Source organism: Heterodontus francisci, chromosome 15 (assembly GCF_036365525.1).
Source record: "Heterodontus francisci isolate sHetFra1 chromosome 15, sHetFra1.hap1, whole genome shotgun sequence".
In the NCBI taxonomy this organism is placed as follows: domain Eukaryota; kingdom Metazoa; phylum Chordata; class Chondrichthyes; order Heterodontiformes; family Heterodontidae; genus Heterodontus; species Heterodontus francisci.
Window position 1 is genome coordinate 54,391,113 of NC_090385.1, and position 26,341 is coordinate 54,417,453.

At 43.9% G+C, this 26,341-nt stretch overlaps 1 long non-coding RNA gene across 1 annotated transcript; it reads left to right on the top strand.

The window, feature by feature from the left end:
- The first annotated feature begins 14,202 nt into the window (after positions 1-14,202).
- On the top strand, positions 14,203-18,296 carry LOC137377665 (uncharacterized). Its single transcript, XR_010976454.1, has 2 exons — positions 14,203-14,495; positions 17,556-18,296. It is a non-coding gene; the product is annotated as an uncharacterized lncRNA (long non-coding RNA).
- The last annotated feature ends 8,045 nt before the right edge of the window (positions 18,297-26,341 follow it).

Here is a 26,341-nt window from a genome sequence, read left to right on the forward strand (position 1 = left end):
GTCACAGACCTGAAACGTTAACTCTGCTTCTGTCTCCACAGACCTGACCTGCTGAGTAATTCCAGCACTTTCTGTTTTTATTTCAGATTTCCAGCATCTGCAGTATTTTGCTTTTATTTTAGTTCACCACTACTTTCTGCTTTCTGTCCCTTAACCGAATTTGTATCCACACTGCCACTGTTCCTTTAATCCAATTGCCTTTATTTTTGTCAATAGGTCTATTATATGGTAACATAAGATCGTAAGAACAGGAGCAGGAGTAGGCCATTCGGCCCCTTGAGTCTGCTCTGCCAATCAATAAGACCATGGCTGATTTGATCGTGGCCTCAACTCCCATTTCCTGTCGGTCCCCAGAATCCTTGACTCCCTTGTCCATCAAAAATCTGTCCACCTCAGCCTTGAATATATTTAATGACCCAGCCTCCACTGCTCTCTGGGAAAGGGAATTCCAAAGATTAACGATCCTCTGAGAGAAGACTTTCCTCCTCATTTCCATCTTAAATGGGAGACCTCTTATTTTGACAGTGTGCCCCCTTTTCCAGATTCCCCTGCTAGGGGAAACATCCTCTCAGCAGCTACCCTGTCAAGATCCCTTGGAATCTTATCTGTTCCAATAAGATCACCTCTCATTCTTCTAAACTCCAATGAGTATAGGCCCAACCTGCTCAACCTTTCCTCAAAAGACAACCCCTTCATTCCTGGAATCAGCTTAGTGAACCTTTTCTGAACTGCTTCCAATACAAGTATATCCCTCTTTAAGTAAGGACATCAAAACTATACACAGTACTCTTGGTGCGGTCTCACCAATGCCCTGTGCAGTTGTAGCAAGACTTCCCTACTTTTATACTCCATCCCCCTTGCAATAAAGGCCAACATTCCATTTGCCTTCCTAATTACTTGCTGTACCTGCATGATAACTTTTTGTGATACATGTACAAGGACACCCAGATCCCTCTGTACTGCAGCATTCTGCAGTCCATCTCCATTTAAATAATATTCTGCTTTTCTACTCTTTCCGCTAAAGTGGACAACCTCACATTTTTCCACATTATACACCATCTGCCAAATTTTTGCTTGCACACTTAACTTATCTGTATCCCTTTGCAGACTCTTTGTGTCCTCCTCCCAACTTGCTTTCCTACCTATCTTTGTATATTCAGCAATTTGGCTCCATTACACTCGGTTCCTTCATCCAAGTCATTAATGCAGCTCGTAAATAGTTGAGGCCCAGTACTGATCTCTGTGGCTCTCCATTAGTTACAGTTTGCCATCCTGAAAATGACCATTTATCCCGACTCTCTGTCTTTTGGTAGTTAGCCAATTCTCTATCCATGCTAATGTATTACCCCCAATACCATGAGCTCTTACCTTGTGTAATAACCTTTTATGTGGCACCTTATCAAATGCCTTGTGTAAATCCAAATACACAACATCTACTGGTTCCCCTTTATCCACCCTGCTTGTTCATCCTCAAAGAACTCTAGCATGAAAACGTGCTATGCTGAATGATGATTTTTAATTCATCGGTTGGAAACCTAAATTCAACTTTTAAAAAGAAAGCAGCTAAGATGGCCATTGCAATTTGCATTGAAATACCTCACATTCCAAAGTATTGAGGTGGAGATGCATGTCTGAATAGTCCTCATCCGGAACAATGGCTTGAGCAGTTAAATGAGCTACCTGGTATTGCTTTCATTAGCAAGACATTCAAAGCCATCTTGGAACATTAACACTAGTGGCGACGAACCTCAAGGGGTAAATATTGAAACTATAAGACCTGAGAGAGATTGGAATTCTTAGATTTGGATCTCATTAAAATGCTAAAGAGAATACACTGGGATAATCATCTGACAGTCTCCCCATCTGTGTGAAGACGTGGAGTTTCTTTTGGACACATCAGATAAGCATCTGAGCTAACCAGTGTAGGACCCCAGTGGGGCTGTCTCTCTCTCTCTCTCTCTGTCTGTCTCCCTCCCTCCCCAGGCAACACTATAAGTTTCGAACCCTGTTTGTGGACTGCAAAACATCCTAGTCTATCATTGCTGCAGACAGAGACTCCGGGGAAAAAAATCATCTACATTACTGTCGCCAAGAAATCCCTGAACCAGGTGGCTACCTCTACCAATCAGAATCTTCAGGACCACAAATTCAGCCAGAAGACAACTGAATCACCAAAATCCACAGACTATTTGTTCTGAACTCTAAACAAACCAATCTATTCTTCACTCTGTAAACTATTTGTCTGTGTGTGTGTGAAAGTTGGAGCATAGTTTATTATTTTTACTTAGATCGGGTTTTGATTTTTAAGTAAATAAATTAACCTCTTTCTTGTTTAAACTCAAGAAAACCTGTCTGATTGGATCTTTTATGATCATAGCACATAAAGTGTTACACACTCACTGAATTGGTAAGCACATCCACTGTGTAAAAGATTTAAACCCTGTTGTGGTCAAACAAGGAGAGGGACAAGTTCAACCCCTCCTCACCTGATCGTAACGACTCTAATAAACTTGTCAAACATGATTTCCCTTTCATAAAACCATGTAGACTCTGCCTGATTGTATTATGATTTTCTAAATGTCCTGCTACTTCCTTAGTTTTGGATTCTAGTGTTTTCCCAATCACGGATGTTAGGCTAACTGGCCTATAGTTTCCTGCTTTCTGTCTCCCTCCTTTCTTGAATAGAGGTGTTACATTTGTGATTTTCCAATCCATTTAGGGACCTTTCCAGAATCTAGGAAATTTTGGAGATTACAACCAATGCATCCACTATCTCTGCAGCCACTTCTTTAAGACCCCAGGATGCAGGCCATCAGGACCAGGGTACTTGTCAGCCTTTAGTCCCATTAGTTTTCCTAGTACTTTTTCTCTAGTGATAGTGATTGTTTTAAGTTCCTCCCTCTCTTTTCCTCTTGATTTTCTACTATTCTTGGGATTTTTATTTGTGTCTTTTACTGTGAAGACCGATATAAAATACTTGTTCAAAGTCTCTGCCATTTCCTGTTTCCCATTATTAATTTCCCAGTCTCATCTTCTAAGGGACCAATGCTTACTTTAGCTAATCTTTCCTTTTTATATATTTGTACAAGCTTTTACTGTTTTTATATTTCTTGCTAATTTACTCTTCTATTCAAATCGCTCTCTCTTTATTAATTTCGTAGCCATCCTCTGCTGGATTCTAAAGATTTCCCAATCTTCTGGCCTACCACTAATCTTCACAGCATTGTATGCCTTTTCTTTCAGTTTGATACCATCCTCAACTTCCTTAGTTAGCCAAGGAGGGTGCATCTTTCTCATAAAGTCAATGGAATATATCTTTGTTGAGAGTTATATCCCTCTGTTCCCTCTATCCTATTTAGGCACTTATTTTCCAAGGAGTGTGTGGCCTCATTATTCTTCCTTCCAAGATGTACTACCTCACTTTTATCTATATTGAAGTTCATTTACCAATTGTATGTTCATTCTGCCAGTTTATTAATAACTTCCTGTATTGGTTCAGAGTCCTCTTCAGTATTAAATATACCCCCCAGTTTGGTGTCATCTGCAAAATTTGCAATTGTATTTCCAATCTCCGAGTCTAAACCATTTATGTAAATGGTGAACAACTGTGGTCCCAGCACCAATCCTTGTGGAACAGCATTTCCCACCTTTTGCAAGCCTGAGTAACTTCCTTTAACTCCTAGGGCAGGACTTTTAGATCCTGATGGGGATGGGAACAGAGGCAGTTGAATGCTAAAAATAGCAGCACCAGCCAGCATGACGGTTTTCCCTCACCGTTCCTGCTGCTGATGATTTTCTTTGGGATGGGGGAAGGCGGGACCTGGCAACCCAACTGATTTGGAGATAAGGCCAATTAATGTTGCTATTGAGCTCATTGTCAGCTCGTTGAGGGCCGCTTTGGTATTTTGGTGGTGGTGTGTGAGTTGCACACTGGATCAAGGACAAACCAGATGCATGGAGGCAGCAACATAGCAGGGAGCCAGTCATGGCCGCACCATCAACCCATAAAAGGGAGCATGGCTGAGAGGGGCACACAGGTGCCATTGGGTGTGTAGAGGTTGCATGGAGACTGGTCTGTTAGCACTCGGGCAGTGCAGGGAATTGTCACTCTCCTGGCATCATGGGAGCATAAGAGGAGGGGTCTGGGTTCCAGACATTATTGGAAGTCCAGCTAAGCACAAGGAAGGCAGCAGCTGGTACTGGGAGCACGGTTCTCGATCTTGAGTCTAGCAGTGATAAGAATCAACATCCTCAGCAGCAGTGACCTGGCATGGGGAGGGCAGAGGAGAGGGACAAGGGGCAGGAAAGCAACAGAGGCCATACCCTCAGCATAGGATCTTCCACCAAAGCTAGAGCTACAGACATATCAGAGAGCCAGTGCCGCAGGAAACTGCGCCTATGCAGGTTGATGGTCACTGAGATTTCTGCCCTCATCGCGGAAGACCTCAGACCTCACAGCACTTCTCGTTATGTCCTGCTTGTAGCCGTCAAAGTCACTGTGGCCCTGAATTTCTTCGCCTTGTTTTCCTCCCAAGGATCAGTTGCAGACGTTAGTGGCATCTCGCAACTGTCTGCACACCACAGCATCTTGCAGGTCACTGATGCCCTATTGGTGAGAGCTGGACATTAAATCCAATTTCAGACAGATGGGCCTCACAGGCACAAAGGGCAGTGGGATTGGCCTCCATTGCTGGATTCCCCCAGGTGCAGGGCATCATCAATTGCACCCATGTGGCCATCAAGGCACTGACTGACTAGCCAGTGAGATTCATCAACAGGAAGGGCTTCCATTCCCTGAACATTCAACTGGTCTGCGACCACAACAAGAGCTTTATGCGTGTGTGTGCTTACATTCCTGGCAGCTGCCATGACATCTTCATCCTCCAGCAGTGCAGAGTGCCACAGCTCTTCATTCCATCCCACAAACTCTGTGGATGAATTATAGGGGACAAGGGTTATCCCTTGAAGAGATGGCTACTCATGCCTTTACATGACCCAAGACAGAGCTACAGAGGCACTGCAACCAAATCCATCTGCTCACAAGGACCACCATCAAGCAGACCATTGGGCTTCTGAAGATATGGTTCTAATGCCTGGACTTGTTCGGTGACACCATGCAATACACTCCTGCAAAGGTCTTGCGCATTATGGTGGTCTGCTGCACGCTCCAAAACTTGGCCCTCCAGAGAGGTATGGACCTTGAAGAGGGTGAGGCACTGGGACGATGCAGCTCATCAGAGAAAGGGGAGGAGCAGGAGATGGAAGAGGAGGAGGAGAGAGAGGAAGATGCAGAACACAGAGTTGCTCCGGCTGCACAGGGAGGTGCCCGGGTCTGGCACAGGGCTGGAGGGTCTCTACAGGATGCAGTCACGATCAGGGATTGTCTGATCCAGGTACATTTCAGCTGAGCTCCTCTAATCCAGGAGGACGGCATGTTCTGGAAGCACTTCCATTGAAGACACTTTCTTGAATAGATTTACTCTAACGTCAACGAATGATGCAGATCTGTCCAGAGGTTTTACTGGCCCCCTTCAATGACCCTTGCTTCTCTTCACCACCTCTTTATTCTTTTCCATTCTCACCATTAAAGAATGGAAGTTCACATCTCTGGCGTCATGTTTACATTCTGTTCAAAAAGTGAAAAAGTGCACATTTACAGGTGAGGCAAACCCCAATGAACCACTCAGTGCTCTGCCTGACACGGTGGCCTCTGCTCTTGGCCACTTCTATGCAGTGCTCCTTTTGGCCTCGGATTAGCTGGAGGCAGCCTGCTCACATGTATCTGCTTACAACTGAGGTGCATGTAGCAGTCGACTTCGTCGTGGAGGTGCCAGCGGGAGCACATCCAGATGCTACTGCACTGGCATCAATGCAAGGGCAGCCTCATTCATTGGCCCTGCTACATAGATGGTCCCTCAGTCAGAGGAACTAAGGAGGCTGATAATAATGATGGCGCCCAGTGAGATGTGGCTCCCTCATCCTCCTCGGTGACTGCCTCAGCTCTAGGGTGGCGCTCCGGGTGGCTAGAGGGGAGCACCAGATGGGGCACGACTGGCATCCACTCCAGATATCTCTACATCATCAGCGACACTGACCAGTCTATGCTAGATAGTGTGGCATGCATTCTGTCCATGTCAGTGCACTGTTCCTGCATCCATTCTGAGTGCTACTACACATGGCTGTCCATGAGGTTGGCCAGTCTCTCAATGGAGGAGCTCATGCATTCAAAGCCCTGAGCCTGCTGGCGAACATGAGCTGGATGGACTCTATTAGTCAATGATCCTGCATTGCCTCAGGGAACTCTGACATGTGGGTACACATATGTTGCTGCTCGTCTAAGTAGAGCCTCTTTTCTTTTGACTTCTGAGGACCTGCATCTGCACCCAGCTGTGCATGGCTGTGTCTGTGCTCCGTCCTCTGCGAGGGACTGACCACAGGTACCTCTACTTTCTCACCTCCTGTTCACTCGTGCCGTGCTCATCACCCAGTGCCACCCTATATAATCGTGTGCGAGGACCCACCAATGTGAGTGTATCTATGCTGGTAGAGGATGCTCTTGCAGGATGTGACAGTGCTTGCTCTGCTGTCTCTGTTTCTTGCGAATCCCCTGGTTCCATTGCAGGAACCAGGCGTTCCCCTCTATGTCTGAATCTGTGACAGACACAAGAGATCATGAGAACTAGCCTTTGACCGCAGAGGCTTCTGCAGTGCTGAGCCTTCCCAATGCAGCTGAGCCTTTGGCATGCTGTCACAAGAACACAAAAAATAGAAGCAGGAGGAGACCATATGACCCATCGAGTCTGCTCCGCCGTTCAAAATGATCATGACTGATCTGAGGATTCAACTCCACTTTCCTGCCCGTTCGCCATACCCCTTGATTCCCTGAGACCAAAAATCTCTCTATCCCAGCCTAAAAGGTATTCAACGATGGAACATCCACAAACCTCTGGGGTAGAGAATTCCAAAGATTCAAAACCCTTTAAGTGAAGTAATTTCTATTCATCTCAGTACTAAATGATCGGCCCCTTATCTGGAGACTGTGCCCCCGTGTTTTAGATTCCCCAACCAGTGGAAATAATCTCTCAGTGTCTACCCTGTCCAGCCCCTTCAGAATCTTACATGTTTCAATGAGATTACCTTTCATTCTTCTAAACTCCAGAGAATACAGGCCCAATTTACTTAGTCTCTTATCATAGGACAACCCCCTCATCCCAGGGACCAATCTAGTGATCCTTCGCTGTATAGCCTCCAATGCAAGTATATCCTTTCTTAAATGTGGAGACCAAAACTGCACACCGTATTCCAAATGTGGTCTCACCAATACCCCGTACAACTGTAACAATACTTCCTTATTCCTGTACTCTGCGTACCTTGTACAAGCACACCCAAGTCTCTTTGAACATCGACATTTACAGGTTGCACAGCTTTTAAAAAATATTCTGCTTTTCTATTCTTACGACCAAAGTGCATAACTTCACACTTCCCTACATTATACTCCATCTGCCATCTTGTTGCCCACTCACTTAACCTGTCTATATCTCTTTGCAGCCTCTGACAGACAGGAAGGAGTGCACTCCACCCCTTCATCTACAGATAGCAATATCTTTTCACCTTTTCTGCCAGGAATGCCCATCTTTCCTCCCCCAACTTGCTCCTGTAGGGTTACCCTTGTGATCGCCATGGCTCCATCCTCCATGGCAGTCAGGTGGGTCACTCCTCTTACTGTCAGCACCCTTGCAAGGGCATTAAGAGCCCTTTCTCTTTTGATCTTGCAGGAGAAGAGAGATAAGGCACTGCTGTGCTCTGTGACCAATGACAGCAGCTCATTGACATAGGATGCTTCATGTATCAGTGCTATCAAGTCCTCAACAGCACTACAGCTACAAGCCTTGCTGAGGGGGTAAGTAAGTACCCTGGGCACACATTTCTCCCACATTCAGGAGCAGCATGTGCCCTCAGGCTCCTTTGCTGAAGTGTTTGCTGGAGGTTGAATACCTAGAGGCCTGCCATCATTGCACTTACCTTGCCAGAGCAAAGAAGGTCATTGAACCTTTTCCAGCACTGGACCCAGTTCCTATGGACCACAGTTCTGCTGCTGACAGTCTCAACCACCTGCAGCCATGTTAGCCCTGTTTGGGTTACTGTTTAGGATCATCTGGAAAGAGGATCTCCCTCCTCTGCCTCACAGACTCCAGAAGGACTGAGGTCAGCATCGGCAAATCGAGGAGCAGCCCTGGCCCTTGTGCCAGCCTTCTGCCTCTCTTCCTTGATCCCCGGTGCTTGCATTTTCTTCTGAAAATGGCAGCACAGTAATGGCTACTGTGATGCGTTTAAATAGGACCCGCACCTCTTCAGTCCTGCCTCCGTTCCACACCCATGGACGCTAATAGGCCACCCAACCCACACTCCAGCCGATTAGCAGCTTGCTTCCGTGAAAATCGTAGGCTGTGACAACATCCCTCCTGGGGTGGGGTCACGACCTGTAAACAGTCCTAATGTCAGTTTCCCGACCCCAGGAGGAAGATTCTCCCCCTAATCTGTTTTCTGTTTTGTAACCAGCTTGCTATCCATTCTGCTACTTGTCCCGACTCCACATATTCTGACCTTAGTCATGAGTCTACCATGTGATACCTTATCAAAGGCATTTTGTATATCTAAATATATTATATCTACGCATCGGCCAGACTGGGCCTGCAGCAGATGGTGAGAGAACCAACAAGAGGGAAAGGCCTACTTGACCTCGTCCTCACAAATCTACCTGTCGCAGATACATCTGTCCATGTCAGTATTGGTAAGAGTGACCACTGCATAGTCTTTGTGGAGACGAAGTCCTGTCTTCGCATTGAGGACATCCTCCATTGTGTTTTGTGGCACTAGCGCTGGGCTAAATGGGATAGACTCAGAACAGACCTAGCAGCTCAAAACTGGGTATCTATCAGCAGCAGCATAATTGTGTTCAACCACAATCTGTAACCTCATAGCCAGGCATATCCCCCACTCTACCATTACCATCCAGCTAGGCAACCAACCCTGGTTCAATGAGGAGTGTAGGAGAGCATGCCAGGAGTAGCACCAGGCATACCTAAAAATAAGGTGCCAACCTGGTGAAGCTACAATACAGGACTACATGCATGCTAAAAAACAGAAGCAGCATGCTATAGACAGAGCAAAGCGATCCTATAACCAACGGATCAGATCAAAGCTCTGCAGTCTTGCCACATCCAGTTGCGAATGGTGGTGGACAATTAAACAACTACCTGGAGAAGCAGGCTCCAAAAACATCCCCAACCTCAATAATGGGGGAGTCCAGCACATCAGTGCAAAAGACAAGCATTTTCAACCATCTTCAGCCAGAAGTCCCATGTGGATGTTCCACCTCAGCCTCATCCTGAGGACCCCAGTATCACAGATGCCAGTCTTCAGACAATTCAATTCACTCCATGTAATATCAAGAAATGGTTGAACGCAATGGATACAGGAAAGGCTATGGGCCCTGACAACATCCCAGCTTTAGGACTAAATACTTGTGTTCCAAATCTACCTGCATCCCCAGCCAAGCTATTTCAGTGCAGCTACAACGCAGGTGTCTATCCAACAATGTGGAAAATTGCCCAAGTATGTCCTGTCCACGAAAAGCAGGGCAAATCCAACCCAGCCAATTACCACACCATCAGTCCACTCTCAATCATCAGCAAAGTGATGGAAGGTCAACTGTGCTATTAAGCAACACTTACTCAGCAACATGCTGTTCACCCATGCTCGCCCAGGGCCACTCAGCTTCAGATTTTATTACAGCCTTGGTCCAAACATAGACAAAAGAGCTGAATTCCAGAGGTGAGGTGAGAGGAACTGCTGGAAAGACTCAGCAGGTCTGGCAGCATCTGTGGAGAGAGAAGCAGAGTTAACATTTCAGATCTGTGACTTTTCATCAGACCTGTTCTGTTGAAAAGTCACAGACCTGAAATGTTAACTCTGCTTCTCTCTCCACAGATGCTGCCAAGCCTGCTGAGTATTTCCAACACTTTCTGTTTTTATTTCAGATTTCCAGCATCCGCAGTATTTAGCTTTTATTATGAGAGGCTCTGCCCTTGACATCAAGGCAGCTTTTGACTGAAAGTGGCATCAATGAGCCCCAGCAAAACTGAAGTCAATGGGAAACATGTGAAAACTCTCGGCTGGTTGGAGTCATACTTAGTACAAAGGAAGGTTGTAGTTGTTAGAGGCCAATCATCTCAGCCCCAGAATATCACTGCATGAGTTCCTCAGGGTAGTGTCCTCGGCCCAACCATCTGCAGCTGCTTCATCAATGACCTTCCCTCCATCATAAAGTCAGAAGTGGGGATGTTTGCTGATGATTGCACAGTGTTCAGTACCATTCGCAACTCCTAAGACGTTGAAGCAGTCCGTGCCCGCATACAATAAGACCTGGACAACATTCAGGTTTGGGCTAATAAGTGGCAAGTAATATTCGCGCTACACAAGTGTCAGGCAATGACTGTCTCCAACAAGAGAGAATCTAACCATCACCCCTTAACATTCCACGGCATTACCATCGATGAATCCCCACCATCAAAATCCTGGGGTTACCATTGACCAGAATCTTAACTGCACCAGCCATACAAATACTGTGGCTACAAGAGCAGGTCAAAAGCTGGGAATTCTGTGACCAGTAACTCACTTCCTGACTCCCCAAAGCCTATCCACCATCTACAATGTACAAGTCAGGAGTGCGATGGAATACTCTCCACTTGCCTGGGTGAGTTCAGCTTCAAAAACACTCAAGAAGGTCGACACCATCTAAGACAAAGCAGCCCACTTGATGGCACCCCATCCACCACCTTAAACATTTACTCCTTCCACCACTGACGCACAGTGGAAGCACTGTGCACCATCTACAAGATGCACTGCAGCAACTTGTCAAGGCTCCTTTGACAGCACCTTCCAAACCCGTGACACATGGGAACACCACCACCTGCAAGTTCCCCTCCAAGCCACGCACCATCCTGACTTGAAACTAGATCACCTTACCTTCACTGTCGCTAAGTCAAAATCCTCCCAACAGCACTGTGGGAGTACCTACACCATATGAACTGCAGCGGTTCAAGAAAGTGGCTCACCACCACCTTCTCAAGGGCAATTAGGGATGGGCAACAAATGCTGGCCTTGCCTGTGACACTCACATCCCAAGAACAAACAAAAAAACTACATTACCCTTGTCTGTCCTTTTTGTTACATCTTACAAGTTTGGTCAAGCATGACCTTCCTTTTTGAAATCCGTGCTGACTACTCTTTATTATATATTCAGTTTCCAGATTGTTTTCTATTACATCTTTGAGCAAGAGTTCAATTTTTTTTGCTATTACCGATCTAGGCTGACAGCAGTACAGATGTATTTCGTTGTTGGAGGTGTTGCTCTTTAGATGAGACGTTAAACTAGACTAAGACCGTAACTCTATCTAATTCAGGTAAATATTAAAGATTTCAATGGCATTCTGAAGAAATACAGGGATGTTTTCTTGGGATATATTCTTCTCTTAATCAACACCACCAAAACAAACAAAGTAGTAATGCATTTCATGTTGTTTGTGCGATGCTGCTATGGATAGAATAGTTAAAATTCATTGGGGCAACACTTGCAGTAAATAAGGTGTTACATGAATTCAAATGTTATTGTTTTAAAACCAACATAATATGGATTATTACTAATACAGAAGGCAATATACTGCAAATGCTGGAATCTGAAATAGAAACAGAAAATGCTGTAACTACTCAGGAGGCCAGGCAGCATCTGTGGAAAGAGAAACAGAGTTAAGGGGCAGAAGGTTTCATTGTCAGGTCCTTATCCTACTGTCGGGATGAAATGCAGGTTGGAACCCAGAGAGGCCTGAGGGAGATTTTGGAGGAGATGGCCAATTAAGTGGCTGCATCCAGGAGCCCTGTTGAATTAAGGACAGTGGATGGGCTTCTCTTACAGAAATAGTTGTAAATCAGGAAATGGAAGGGAGGGAGGAACTCAAGAAAATTACTAAACCAGGGAAGTGGTACTGAGCAAATTGTTGGAGCTGTGGCCTGACAAGATGGACTTCATCCTGGGTCCTAAAAGAAGTGGCTGGTGAGGTATTTGATGCGTTGGTTTTAATTTTCCAAAATTTCCTAGATTCGGGGAAGGTTCCATTAGATTGGAAAATAGCCAATATTCAAAAAGGGAGGCAGAAAGCAGGAAACTCCAGGACAGTTAGTTTAACATCTGTCTTAGGGAAAATGTTAGAAGCTATTATTAAAGATGTTATAGCACGGCACTTAGAAAAATTCAAGGTAATCAGGCAGAGTCAACATGATTGTGAAAGGGAAAGTGCCGTTTATCCAATTTATTGGAGTTCTTTGAAGAAGTAACATGTGCTGTAGATAAAGGGGAACTGGTGGATATACAGTACTTAGATTTCCAGAAGGTATTTGATAAGGTGCCACATCAAAGGTTATAGTGGAAAATAAAAGCTCATGGTATAGGGGGTAACATAGAATAAAAAATTGGCTAGCTTTTTCCATTCTTTAATAGGGCGGCACAGTGGCGCAGTGGTTAGCACCGCAGCCTCACAGCTCCAGCGACCCGGGTTCGATTCCGGGTACTGCCTGTGTGGAGTTTGCAAGTTCTCCCTGTGTCTGCATGGGTTTTCTCCGGGTGCTCCGGTTTCCTCCCACAAGCCAAAAGACTTGCAGGTTGATAGGTAAATTGGCCATTATAAATTGTCACTAGTATAGGTAGGTGGTAGGGCATTATAGGGACAGGTGGGGATGTTTGGTAGGAATATGGGATTAGTGTAGGATTAGTATAAATGGGTGGTTGATGTTCGGCACAGACTCGGTGGGCCGAAGGGCCTGTTTCAGTGCTGTATCTCCAATCTAACAGGAAACAGAGAGTAGGCATAAATGGGTCATTTTCTGGTTGGCAAGATGTAACGAGTGGTGTGCCACAGGGATCAGTGCTGGGACCTCAACTTTTTACAATTTATATAAATGACTTGGATGAAGGGACCGAAGGTATGGTTGCTAAATTTACTGATGACACAACGTAGGAAAGTAAGTTGTGAAGAGGACATAAGGAGGCTACAAAGGGATATAGATAGGTTAAGTGAGTGGGCAAAGATCTGGCAAATGGAGTATAATGCGGGAAAATGTCCATTTTGGCCGGAAGAATAAAAGCATATTATCTAAATGGTGAGAGATTGCAGAGCTCTGAGATGCAGAAGGATCTGGGTGTCCTAGTGCATGAATCGCAAAAGGTTAGCATGCGGGTTCAGCAAGTAAATAGAAAAGCTAATAGAATGTTGTTGTTTATTGCAAAGGGAATTGAATACAAAAGTAGGGAGTTTATGCTTCAGTTATACAGGGCATTGGTCAGATCACATCTAGAATACTGTGTACAGTATTGGTTTCCTTAAAAAAAAAGGGTGTAAATGCATTGGAAGCAGCTCAGAGAAGGTTTACTTGACTAATACCTGGAATGGACGGGTTGTCTTATGAGGAAAGGTCGGACAGGCTAGGCTTGTATCCACTGGAGTTTAGAAGAGTAAGAGGCGACTTGGTTGAAAATATAAGATCCTGACAGGGTGGATGTGGAAAGGATGTTTCCCCTTGTGGGAGAATCTTGAACCAGGGGTCACTATTTAAAAATAAAGGGTCACCCATTTAAGACAGAGATGAGAATTTTTTATCTGAGGATCGTGAGTCTTTGGAATTCTCTTCCTCAAAAGGCAGTAGCAGCAGAGTGTTTAAATATTAAACGGATTCTTAATAAGCAAGTGGGTTGAAAGGCTATTGGGGATAGCCTGGAACGTGGAGTCCAGCTTACAATCAGATCAGCCATGATCTTGTTTAATGGTGGAGCAGGCTCGAGGGGCCGAGTGGCCTACTCCTGCTCCTAATTTGTATGTTCGTATGTTGTGTGTGGAGGGCTAATAGGAAGCCCTCCAGCCCTAAAAGATCGGCAGCCAAACCACCAGAGGTGGGCGCTCCTGAAGTACATAGGGAGACGCGAATGGGACTGCATTCCCAATCGCCAACCGCAAATGGATATGTGTCAAAAGGGTTAGGGCCACCAGTCACAAGGTGGAAAGCCCCCGCAGTAATACGCACTGCCAAGCTTGCGGCTGTTTATTCGCCCCGCCTTCCCCATTGACTGGAGCCTCCAGCCCGGCCAACCACTGGGAAGCAGCCACCATTTCACAGACAGCCTCATGGCTTGAATACCCCGTAAGCCGGCTGGAAAACTAGACGGTGTCAGTGGAGTGCCCTTAATTATACTCTCAAGGGACTTAATTGGCTACCCGCCTTGGCCGGTCAGGTAACCAGTCCCACCGTCACCCCGCCTCCTGCAGAATCCCATGGAGGCAGGGACGTGTCCGGGAGTCGGCCTTACGGGATTTCCCTTCCGTTTTCGCACCCGCGCCTTCAGACCCGCCTCCACGGGCCGTTGAAAATTCAGCCCAATGTTTCAGGTCTGTGACCTTTCGAAAGTTACCGTATATGCTGGAAGAACGAAAAATGCTTTAAATTAGCTTCGAAAGTGTATTTTAATTATCCAATATTGTGAATCGGACATAAGAACATTACAGGATGAGTCGGGGTTTGTGGACTGATCGCTCGGTTCGTTGGTTTTAATTCGGCGGGCGCTAGGACCCTGGGGCCGGAGTCGAAGCGGCGGCTTTGGGCAGATTGAGATGGTCAGGTGTCAGAATCGCCTGAGTCTGGGTTCGCAGGATTGGAGGATGCTCCGACTGTGAAATAATCCAATAAACAAATATGTTTAACAAAAGGAAATCCATACAAATGGGGTTACAGAGGACAACATATTGGGGAATGCATTAAAAAAGAACGCTTCCTGAACTAATTCCATAGATCTGGATCTGGAATCGGTGTCAGATCTCAGTTGGGGATCATTAGCTCACAACAGAGGCACTGCGAATCTGTCTCAAGGTCTGAAAGGATTCCGCTTGGTCCTGCCGCCCCCTGCTCCCGCAACTGCCCACTCTGCTTCCGTGGTTTGGAACAGTCTGCAACCGATGTTTCAAGTCTGTCATTATTGTAAACTTTTCCTTTTCGCTCGCTCTGCCTGTGTGGGAGGTTTCGTGCGTGCCTTTACTTCCGCCAAGTAGAGGAAGGATTCAGAGTGCTCTTGAATGGAGCGGTGATCATGTCAATGCTGCCTCTGAAAAATGTGTCCGTTTTAGTCACTGACCGGCAATGGGCCGCTGCTATGTAATATTAGCTTTACTGACACTTCAATTTATTTTCCAAATTCCAAAGCAGGACGATTCTTATAATCTATTTTCTTGTAAAACGCCAAGTATTTTTGGGAGTGTGATTTTTAACACTTTGACCAGCATTGCATAGAAATATTAACTTACCAAGGTTTTCAACAGAAACGCAAACCTGCCCTTTCTCCCAGAAGCTGCGGTGTATTTCACACGGTCTCTTACTGTATTTACGCTCAGCCACAGGAAGAGGAATGTGATGGGGGCGAGTTCCCTAATTTGTTTTTTCTTACCATGGTTATGTCTCCTTGTCTCCACGGCAAATTGCCTCTCATATCCTCCACCCAACTCTATACTTAGATGTGACTTTGCTATTTTTGTCTTTACATTTTATTCTATTTTGTCAATTTTCTGTCAGCCCAATTCTCATGTATCTTCCCGGCTGGAGGGATGAGCTGGAGATTTCTGACAATGCCACTGTTTGACGCTTGAAGGTGTGAAACCTTGTCTTGGCTCCTCACAATAAATTGCCTCTTCCTTGGGGAAGCATCTGATCACTGCTTGGCACTTTCCAAAGTGGCAGTTAGGAATGGGAAATTACATGTGGGAAAGTTGTATTCCACACCGTTATACACCTACATGCTGAGCCATCATGCCACCAATTGATTCTTTCTTTCAAATACCATCCTTCTCTTCAGTTTTCCTTTCACTCGGAACTACCTTAGCTACGATCAAACTGTATGACTAAAGATAGTCCTGTCTCACTGCCACATCTGTAGCTGTTTTGATGTTACATGATGGGGTTCTGGGAAAGCAGAACTGCTTTCAACAGCAGATTTCTTACCCACAATGATTCAGCTCCGAAGCGCTGTCAGAGGCACAGAATCTGGCTTCTTTACATTGTCAAATTCTGCGCTGAAAGAAAAATGACCTTTAACTGTGAATAAGCGGGGGAAACCATCATATTCATCAGTCTACACTTATCTTTAACTGGTAAAATAAATTTGAACTAGGATTAGAAAAGAAGAAAGGAGTTGCATTTATATAGCGCCTTTCATGACCTCAGGTTGACCCAAAGCGTTTCACAGCTGATTACACACTCTTGAAGTGTAATAACTGTTGTAATGTAGGAAATGTAGTAGACAATTTGCACATATCAAGATCCCACAAATAGCAATTAAATAAATAACTAGATAATCTGTTCTAGTTGTACTGGTTGAGGGATAAACATTGGCCAGAACACCGGGGAGAACTCGCTTGCTCTTATTCAATATAGTGCCATGGAATTATTTGGTCCACTTGAGAGAACAGACTGGTGTTTTCTAATAAAATAAACAGAAAATGCTGGAACTACTCAGCCTGCCTTGCATCATCTGTGGTGATGACCTCTCACCAGTTCTGATGAAATGTTAACTCTGATTCTCTCTCCACTTCTGTCAGGCCTACAGAGCATCCGCAGTATTTTGCTGTTTTTGAATGCCGTGTTCAAAATTTTTACACCCATACAGTAAAGTGCTTTGGTAGGAAGACGTAGAAGTGAAATTCATGTCTTGCACATGGCCCTCAATTATCTTCCAATACAGCGAAGTCATTATACTCCACCATGTTTCTTGCTACATGCAATTTTGCAATTAAAGACAGGATCCAGAGGTATGTCAAGAGAGAATGATGTGCATTTATATCATACCTAATCAACAACAACTTGCATTTATATAGAATCTTCAACATAAAAAATGCACCAAGCTATTTTACAGATGTAAAATCAGACAAAAATCGACATTGAGCCAAAGAGGAAGAGGTGGGGTGACTAAAAGGTAGGTTTTAAAGAAGATCTTAAAGCAGGAGAGGGAGGTGGAGGGTTTAGGTGAGAACTCCTGAACTTAGGGCCTAGATGGCTGAAAGCATATCTAGAGAACAAGAAAAGGAGAGGGAACAGTAGTGAATACCAGCTAGGCCAACAGTCACCATTGGGCAGGTCATAAATGGAGACCCAGAGACATATGGAACAGCAAGCCTGCCAAAGTCCACAGATGAAGCATAGGCAAATTACAAATGTCCCCAAGTGTTATTTGAGCACTGTCAGCTTATAGTAAATAAGATAGTAAATAATTGTGCATTAACACATCTACTTGTTAAAACCAGTCTATATAATCTACTTCTAATGATAATTTTTGTTGTTATAATTCGTGCTCAGTGTACTGAGATGTGTGACTTGCAAGTTGGTCATTTTTCAATGCACATTCAAAATTGTTTTGCATCAGTACTAAAGTAGTACTATAACAGCACAATTTTATTCATCATTAGATCATCTGAGCTGCTTCTTACCTCTCATCAGGATCGACTAGCGAAATCAAGATTTGATTATGGACCCTGTGGATCAACCAGTTGGCTTCACCATACCACATAAAATATGGGTCACTGCAAGTCCTAACAGAACTTCATATGTGGGCTGCAGCCAACTGCTAATAAATGGAAGGATTGTCCGATGTGCGAGAGGTAATCCAAACCGTGGAACATCTTGTGCACCATTGCTCGTTAGGATCCTTCGTTGGTAAAATACGTTCTGTTCACTCCATTTCACTAGAGACCCTAGGGTGGATGACAAATGTGGACGTCAACCTTTAATGCTGTATTTGAAGCTACCACTCCAAAGAAGAAGCATTGACCAGAAAACATGGATCAATAAACTACTGAGCCAGAACGAGAATTTTACTCCATAATTCAATATAAATACATACAGTTTTTCTTTCATTTATTTAAGCTTGGACTTCTGTGCAGCATTAAAATGCATGATTACTTACCAGTTCCATGCAGTGGACTGTAAGCACAGTAATGGTTGTGAAATTACCAGATCCTAGCATTTCACTGCATGAGTAGAGAGGTCTGGCAATCACCCAAGACAGTGGTTTGCCGCTGCAAATGGGTGATGATCAGAGGCAGTGTATCAGCGTTCTTGGAGCTGGATCCTGAATTAAGTGACAACTGGAAATCAAGACTGACTTAACTCAGGAAAAGCTTTTAAAAATAAATGTAATTAAGTACAAAGGAGCCTATAACATTTTTTATAACGTATACTATGTTCTAAACTGGTATGGAAAGAAATATGAAAATAATCTTTGTAAAGATATTATCTCTCCAATATGGAATACATACTTTTTCCTCCAGTGTTTCTTCTGAAGGTGTTGACTTTGGTTGGGATAGAATTCCACGGGGACTGGAAGTCTGGGTGCCCACTGAAACCTTGATAAAGTAGTGATCCTTGATACATGAGTTTGGAAATGAGTCTCAGCAGGCTGTTTTACTATGGAGAGCTTTACAGCCAAGTCTGACCCTATTCTGAACTAACATCTGCTCACATGGTAATAATAATAATAATAATCACAGGAATCCTCACAACATTTAAGAAGTATTTAGATGAGCACTTGAAACACCATAGCATACAAGGCTACGGGCCAAGTGCTGGAAAATGGGATTAGAATTGTTAGGTGCTTGATGGCTGGCACGGACACAATGGGCCGAAGGGCCTGTTTCTGTGCTGTATCACTCTATGACTCTACTAAACCTTAAAGACCAAAAGATCCCTAGTTTGTGCTAAGACAGATAGGGCATTGCAGCATGCCTGTGCTGAGGAGAAAATTTGTCCATGTATCCCACTCTAGATTGCTTTGCAGTAACTCCTGATGATGTGTCTGTGGGACATTGGAGAGAATAACGTTGGCCTTGGCTTTGAAGCCCACCACAGTCCAACAGTCTACTGATGCTTTTTGTTCATGTTCAAACATAAAGAATGGCCACTTACGTGAAGTATTGGAGTCATCCTGGTATCCACTGAACTATGCTCCAGCATGAGTTCACACTTTGGGAATAGGATGGAGGAAAAGGGAAGGAAATTGCAAAAATAAAAATGATATAAAGACTCTCAGCTATGAAATTGTGAGAATCACAGGTAGCAGGAGAAGAGAAAAGCAATGAAACATTTTTCTTAAAATTATTCAAGGTTCCTGCTGCCAATCACTGTCCTGCTGGAAAGTATATGGGTGAACATCAGATGAGAACAGGAACGAGTTCTGATACCCACAGTGATTGCATAGTCTGCCTAGTCTCACACTTGAAGGGCAGGCCCTCAGGTGAGGTTCTGGGGGTGGGGAGGCAGCCATTTACCTGTTCCATTGACACATACAATAATGGGCAATCGGGGGCCCCTCCTAATTTATCTTCGTATGTGTTATGTCTCCTCTTTTCTTCCTGCTCCAGATTCTGGAATTCCCTAATGTACTCCTCAACTCTTTACAATGCAGTTTGCCTAGTACCCCAGCAAGAATCAGCTAGTTCAGGAATGAAAGGAAGAATATTGGAAAAAATTAGGAAAAAAAAGTTTTAAAGAAGGAAACTAAAGTCATCGTCACATAGAGTAAGTTGGCTAAAGGACAGAAAACAGTAAGTAGTGGTTGACTGATATTTTCAGAGTGGCAAACACTGTAAAATTTTATGCTGATCAAGGTGAATAGAACCCTCTTTTTTTTCATCGAGCTGCTTCTTAAATCAGCTACAAATTGTTTAGGTGAAGAATTAAGCTCTTTCTACTTTGTCCCAGAAATGGGCCTCTGCCCTGACCTCAGAAGAACACTGCATACTGCACCAGTGTGACATTTTTCCATTTCCAACTCCAGCCATCATGTGTCCTGTCTCTATGAGTTTGCCAATTTAGTTGCAGCTTTGATTTGAAGGCTTATGCTCACTGGAAACTGGATCAAGACAGCCAAAAATCATTTCAGGTAAAACCTGACAGCTACCAGACATAGAAATAATGAAATCCAGCAGTCTGCTCTGGATTTCAACCCAGTTCCAGAAGTGAAAGGCCTATGTCTAACACATTTCATTACCCAGATCTCAATACTGGACCAGCTTAATTTTTCAAAATCAGGTTTGTTCTTTTAATTTGTGTTATGTTGATAAAAGGTCATGACTGTTTGCTGTGCTCAAAATGACCACCTCTTTTTCTATACAATAACAGTTGTACTTCACAGCTATTCATTTTATGTGAAGCACTTCAGGAAATTTCGAGAGACATATTACACTATTATGTAAATGGAAGTCTTTCTTTGAATCTCTTTGCTGATTTTGATGTCAACACACATGTCACTGTACAGATTCTCATTAAATCCATACTGTTAACACCAAATAAAATTGCAGAAAAAAGGCACAAAAATAATTTAAATTCTACAAGAAAGAGCATTAAAAATCAAATGTGTCAAGTCATAGGGTAAAAATTGCATTCAGTAATGTAGGCCAAACAAATCACTTATGTCATGCCTGTCATAATTAAGGTATTTATTATATGGCTGATACCCCTTGGTGGCCTACTTTACATAAACCACAACTAAAATCAGGCATTACTATTCATGCTGCTGCAAAACATTTTAATGCCATACAAGTGTGTAAAACTTTTTTGTACAACACAGCACAAGTGTAAAGTATTTCTGTGGTAACGTAGCCCAGGAATTGTCATGTGAAATGTTAGCATTCAAATACAGTAAGCATTCATACTCCAAGGTCATACATAGTAATTTCTTACCTGATTATTTAAGTTCTTATTAAAGTTCATAAACTGGTATTTCCAGAGAAATATTACTTGCCACATTTAACTTCAAAATATTTTTACTCTCACCCATCCTCCACAGTGGTTGAATCAAGTGCTGAAGCAGTACAATGGAGCCACCTAATGTGCTGAATGGCTGTTCTCATTCTTCTATCCTGTACTTTCATGTAATGTCTTCCTAAACTCCAGGTCTCCCCGACCCCTCTCCACCTCCACCCTTGCCACTGGGAGTGTAGCCAGGAACTCAGCATTTATACATGTGCCAACATTTCAATTCCTTCCCCCCACCACCAATCTCCCCCGTTCCCCTCCATCTTTAACCCTGGGACTCAAGCATAGAGAGGAAACTTGTAGCTTCAAGACCAGCGTAAAACAAAAACTGAAATGGCGATAGTTGACCAATACTCTAAACTAAAGCCTGGCTTGGATATAAAATTAAAACCCGACCTGGGCCCGACCCGACCACAGCCAACCCGAATCCGACTCGGGCCCCAGTCCTTTAATTTTTTTTCCCGCCCAACCTGACCTGACAAATATGGTTCATCCGTTCCGGCAGCCGGCTATTCCTGCAGATGGAATTATGAGGAATCATGGGTAAGCTTGATCCCATGATTTCCCGGAAGCAGCACTGTCCAGCCCGACCCAACCCGAGCCTGAATGCTGGACTCGGAATATAGACCTGACACGTACCCGTACCCGACACATGTAGTCGGGTCTTATCGGGTTCGGATCGGATAGCCAGGCTTTACTCTAAATCCCTACAATTGTTTTCTCCAGTGCTGCTGAGACAACAGGGCGGCACAGTGGCAGAGTGGTTAGCACCGCAGCCTCACTGCTCCAGCGACCCGAGTTCAATTCTGGGTACTGCCTGTGCGGAGTTAGCAAGTTCTTACTGTGACCGCGTGGGATGTCGCCGGGTGCTCCGGTTTCCTCCCACAGCCAAAGACTTGCAGGTTGATAGGTAAATTGGCCATTATAAATTGCCCCTAATATAGGTAGGTGGTAGGGGAATTGAGGGAAGATGGGGATGTGATAGAAATATGGGATTAATGTTGGATTAGTATAAATGGGTGGTTGATGGTCGGCACAGACTTGGTGGGCCGAAGGGCCTGTTTCAGTGCTATATCTCTAAATAAAAAAAAATAAAACAGTAAAATAGATTTTTGAATACTTAGGCCGGTCAGAGAAGTCACTGGTCACTTTGAAGAGGGAGTGGGGCCTCGGTTCAGTAGCAGTTCTCTAGAAACTCAATTCTGACATAGCTATTATGAGGAATTTTTTGGAGTCAATTTTCACTCCCTTTGCCTGGTGCTACCAGGGTGGCTACAGCCTAAAAATGGGGTCAGTAGCATTACCATTCTGTTAACACCAGCAATATGGCGAGCTCAATTTTGGAAGGGGCCGACCCTCAATATGGAAATCAGACATAAATAGGGACACGATTGCTATTTTAGGCTCGAACTAGTCAGAGTTTGCACGGGACAGGCTCCAACCAGTTCCACAGATGTTAGAACCAAAGAAACCTGCTAGAGGTGAGCAGGGCAGAAGTGCTGTTCTGGGGCCTACAAAAATAATCTGGACCACTGCTCCATGGATCCTCCCTCCACCATTGCAACTCCTCCATCACCCCGCTCCCCACAACTTAACGTGTTGGTAGCCACAATGGCCTGATCTTGAAGCCTTAATCTAACATGCTGCACCAGGACAGCCAACCAACGCAGAGTGCGTAGCGGTAGCTGGATTGGAGGGTAGAAGTGACAGGAAGGGTTGGTAGTAGTGGCTGGGATCGGGAAGGATGGGTAATGGTCAGCAGTAATCATGGAGGTTAGAAGCCTCGAATGGGGAGGGTAGCAGTGGTGAATAGTAGAATTAGAATTAGAACATTACAGCGCAGTACAGGCCCTTCGGCCCTCGATGTTGCGCCGACCTGTGAAACCATCTGACCTACACTATTCCATTTTCATCCATATGTCTATCCAATGACCACTTAAATGCCCTTAAAGTTGGCGAGTCTACTACTGTTGCAGGCAGGGCGTTCCACGCCCCTACTACTCTCTGCGTAAAGAAACTACCTCTGACATCTGTCCTATATCTTTCACCCCTCAACTTAAAGCTATGTCCCCTCGTGTTTGCCATCATCATCCGAGGAAAAAGACTCTCACTATCCACCCTATCTAACCCTCTGATTATCTTATATGTCTCTATTAAGTCACCTCTCCTCCTCCTTCTCTCTAACGAAAACAACCCCAAGTCCCTCAGCCTTTCCTCGTAAGACCTTCCCTCCATACCAGGCAACATCCTAGTAAATCTCCTCTGCACCCTTTCCAAAGCTTCCACATCCTTCCTATAATGCGGTGACCAGAACTGCACGCAATACTCAAGGTGCGGCCTCACCAGAGTTTTGTACAGCTGCATCATGACCTCGTGGCTCCGAAACTCGATCCCCCTACTAATAAAAGCTAACACACCATATGCCTTCTTAACAGCCCTATTAACCTGGGTAGCAACTTTCAGGGATTTATGTACCTGGACACCAAGATCTCTCTGCTCATCTACACTACCAAGAATCCTCCCATTAGCCCAGTACTCTGCATTGCTGTTACTCCTTCCAAAGTGAATCACCTCACACTTCTCCGCATTAAACTCCATTTGCCATCTCTCAGCCCAGCTCTGCAGCCTATCTATGTCCCTCTGTACCCTACAACACCCTTCGACACTATCCACAACTCCACCGACCTTCGTGTAGGGGATGTGCTGGTGCCAGTGATCAAGAGTAGGGGAAGTGGTGGCCAACAGTAGTCTGTTGTTTGAATATGGAGTTGGGATAAACACACCTGCTCCTTCTGGATCCAGTTCAGGTAAGTATATTTTAAACACTTATCTTGTTGGTTGTGGCCTGCAGTGGTTTCTTTAAAGACTGACTGATAGGTCACATGTAGTTCCATTATTGCAAAAAGCTCCTCAAACAGGCATTAGGCCCCTTCTTTGAATAAGCAAAGACAGTTGTGGGCCCGGGACCAATTTTTGCCTGCACCAATATGGCGGGCGGTGCATTGCCGCCTCAAAATAAGCATGCGCTAACTTCCTGCCATATTGGAGGCTTTGGTGATGTTTTGTGCCAAAAAAACGGGCATGGCGCCATTCAATTTCTTGGCCATAATGATAAAATGTAGGAAAATGCCAACTCTTAAAAAATGAATTATTCATAACATGACTATTGCACTGGAAGAAAATCTATTGGGCCCGACATTAACCCATTCAAAGCCCACCTACTTGCACAGAGTTAAAAATCAGGCCCACTGTTATTACTGATTTCTAAAGAATTAACTGTAAACATTCTAAGAAAAAAAATTTTTTTGGTGTGAGGTGGATAATTTTCTTCTCCACATTCCTGACATGTTTAGATGCAGTCCCATGTGCACTGGCTGCCCTTTGGTATCATGCCCAAGTTGTCAGTCTTCACATGCGATTATTGACAGAATATTTAATTCTGGAGGCATCACAACTGAACCTCGTCATGTCTTCATCCACGGTCCACACAAACTTTTTTTAAATCAGGGTTCACGGGAGAGAAATCAGGAATATTAATCCAGAATGACTTTTCTCTTCCCAGGCCAGGAACAGCAAGGCCAATTGTAGCATCTCCACTTTTGCCCCAGAGGAAAGAGGGTTTCCCAATAACTGTTCTAAATTTACAATCTTTTTCATTGCCATTATTAAGATCAAGTGTAATGTTTTGGACTTGTTTCATATTAGCTTTATTTTTGTAATTTTCTCATGAATTTTGCGAAATATTTAGGATAAAACTTTATTCTTTCTGTCCAATAGGTTTAATTGTAAAGCCACATATTGATAATGCTTCTTATTAAAGAAATACACCAATAATTTGTCATAATAATTGTATATTGTGATCTCAATTTTACTCTTAAATCCGCTTCCAGCAGCTGTGGTCAAAATGTGACCCTGAGGTCACTTATGATCCAGTTCTGCTCAGCTGAAATCTTTGGTAGACCTGCTGATCTAACTGTATCTGTAGGTTTTAATTTTCTGCTGTTATGACCGAGACTGGAGGAGTGCACTATTCATTCTAGTCCCACTTCTCACAACATATATTTAAATTTTCCCACTTACCAATACAGTCAATCATATACTCTATTTTTCCCAGAATATAACACACTAACCAGGTTTCTTTAATAAACAACAAATTTATCATTTTATTATCAAACAAGTCTTAACCAGTAATGAAGTAAAGCTTAAACACACATATTGAAATATTAAAGTTCCCTTTTTACCTTAGCTCCTCACACTCACACACATACACCAGTTAACTGGAAAAATAAAGGAATTTTTTGTTTTTAGAGCTCTATTACAGACAGAAAAAAAAAACACTTGGGCTGAATACTTGCTCATTCTTGAAGAAACAGCAGCTGAGATATATCCAAAACTGGCATACAGTCTGGCCTCTGAGTACGCGTAGACAGGTCACTAGGATCTTTTTAGAACAATTCTTTTCAAGCGGCATTGAGAATTAATTTAGCAGGCTTTTCTTCAAAGACAGGAAATGAGATGAGTTGACACAGTGGACTTCTCAGAGTCTTTTAGAGAGGTGCTGGAAAGCTGAGCTGGGTTGTGGTCTCTCCTTCCTTGGGAACTCTCTTCTCTCCTTGGAAGTTCTTTCCCTTTTTATATAGTTTAACCCCAACTCAGAACAATTCAAAAGCAAAACCGGCAACAGAAGGTCAACCTTTTGACCTCCATCAATCTTGACCTGTCACTTCTTTGTAAACAACTTCTCCAGGTGTCCAAAGTTGTTTGTTGTTGATTGAGCTGGAAGTCAGGTGGTTTCCTGGAAAGGCTTGTTGTTGTTGCTGGAAGTCAGGTGGTTTCCCGGAAATGTTTGTTTTCCTCACAAGACCTCTCAGTGCCCCTTTTAAAAAACATTTCCAGGACTGTTTTTTGAAAGCCGTGACCTTGACATGACCCCTTTTGAAAACCCCAAAGTTTAACATTTCTTCGACCTTTCAAAAATGAATCCTCAAAAAGTATATTTAACAAAACACTGAGGCACTTTTGTAACACTGCCCACCTGCTCAAGGGGTGTTGTTGGGCCTGGCAATCAGGGAAGAGAGAAAGAATATTTAACAAAAACAGGAAAAACAATTTTAAAAGTGGCGCTCAAGTAAGTCAAGATTGTGAGCCTTGACAAAACACTACTGAATATTCTTCCTTAATGCCATTCCATGCATTAAAATGATCATGGGAATTGTCTCATACCCATGATCCTTTCCACAGGCTGATTTACCTGAGAATGATGTGTAATGACATGTAAGCATTGGAAACCGAATTCTGCACTCCCCTGACCACAGCCTTGCATAAAAATAAAATGTTATTTTAACAGTTTACTACCCTCACTGACTCATTTTGTACATTTACACTTTTCATGAGATGAAAGAGAGCTCAGGCCCAACTAAAGTGTTTTCTTTTTTCTTAT